The following is a 1485-nucleotide window of genomic DNA, read 5'->3' as shown; positions in this document are numbered from 1 at the left end:
GTGTCAACCAGGACAGCCCTACAACGTCCAGAGCCTTCAGGAACTCGGGGCGGACCTCATCAACACCAGGGGCTCTGCCACCAAGGAGTTGTTTAACTGCCTCAGTGACCTTGCCCCCGGAAATTGACAGGTCATTCCCCTCATCCCCAGACTCTGCTTCCTCCTCGGAAGACGTGTCAGTGGGATTAAGGAGGTCCTCGAAGTATTCCTTCCACCGCCTGACAATTAGTAGAGTCCATGTGAGTAAATTGGTGGCACACCTGTGGATGCATATAAGGCAAAACACAGAGCCTGTTTCTGTGACATGGAAAAATCAAGAGATGTCAACCAAAACACCAGAAAAAGAATTGTGGAGCTCCATAAGTGTGGCTCAATTTTGAATACAGTTTGGTGCCATTTACAATTAAGGAATACAGATAGTTTCTCTCTTTACTCTTAAAATTAACAAATATGTCTAAAAAAAATCTAAAAAAAATAAACATTTAGTCTGATTTGATGTTACGATTAAAAAAGTGTTTGTGTTTTTATCTGAAGAGTACGCAATTATCTGGTTTCCATTGTATATTTGATTATGTTAGTGTTTGGCTTGATTGTCAGAACAAAGAGGGAGAGAGAGGAACAGAGAGGACAGAACAGAGATGGAACAAGGGCAGGTGAGACAGACGTGTTAGTCAAATGGTTGTTTGCCAAAACTCATCAGAACATGTATCTAGTATATAGTGTAACTTTTTAGGTTTGTTATTTTTCAAATTCTATATTTATTAAGTTATGCAGGCTTGTTTGCACAACAAGGCTAAATAGTTATATAAACTTTTCTGAATCTAAATAGTGTACTTTGGTAGAATTAAAAAATAAGTGTAGAGACTTAGAGACTTAGAGCTTTTTATTGTCATTGTGCAGTTTCTTGCACAGCGAAATTGGGTAGCTGAACCACAAAGGTGCTAAAGTAAGAAGAAGAGAAACCAATATACAACGAAGGCGGAAAATAAATAAATAATTAAATAAATAGAATAAAATAAAAAACAGTGTATATGTATACATATGTGAGTGGAACTATATATATGGTGTATGTGTAGGAAACACTGAAACAGACTGGGACCAAAATAATTGCACATGAGCCAAAAATATTGCACAGAACATGGAAAGACTGAGATATTGCACATAGATGATCAACAGCAGTGTCAGGGTGGATGTGTTGGGGAAGTCTTTACACACTCTTAGTTTGCATTAAGAGTTCTGACAGCCCACGGGAAGAAGCTGTTCTTTAGTCTGCTGGTTTTGCACCTGATGGATCTGTACAGGACCATATAATTATAAATATGAGTGTGATGAAAGTTGGGCAGCACGCTAACGTCTTTAGTCCACTCTGTATGCTCGTATGGGTCTAAGCCTTTCACGCCTTTGATTGTTTCCTCACACCTTTTTTTGCCTTTTCGTCAAGTCTGTCTTTGTACAGACCTGCCGTGTTCTCCTTCGTTTTGTACA

This window comes from Haplochromis burtoni, unplaced genomic scaffold (assembly GCF_018398535.1).
Source record: "Haplochromis burtoni strain Fernald_Lab_line unplaced genomic scaffold, NCSU_Asbu1 Contig_2006, whole genome shotgun sequence".
NCBI classification, from domain to species: Eukaryota; Metazoa; Chordata; class Actinopteri; order Cichliformes; family Cichlidae; genus Haplochromis; species Haplochromis burtoni.
Note: the sequence above shows the minus strand (reverse complement) of the source record.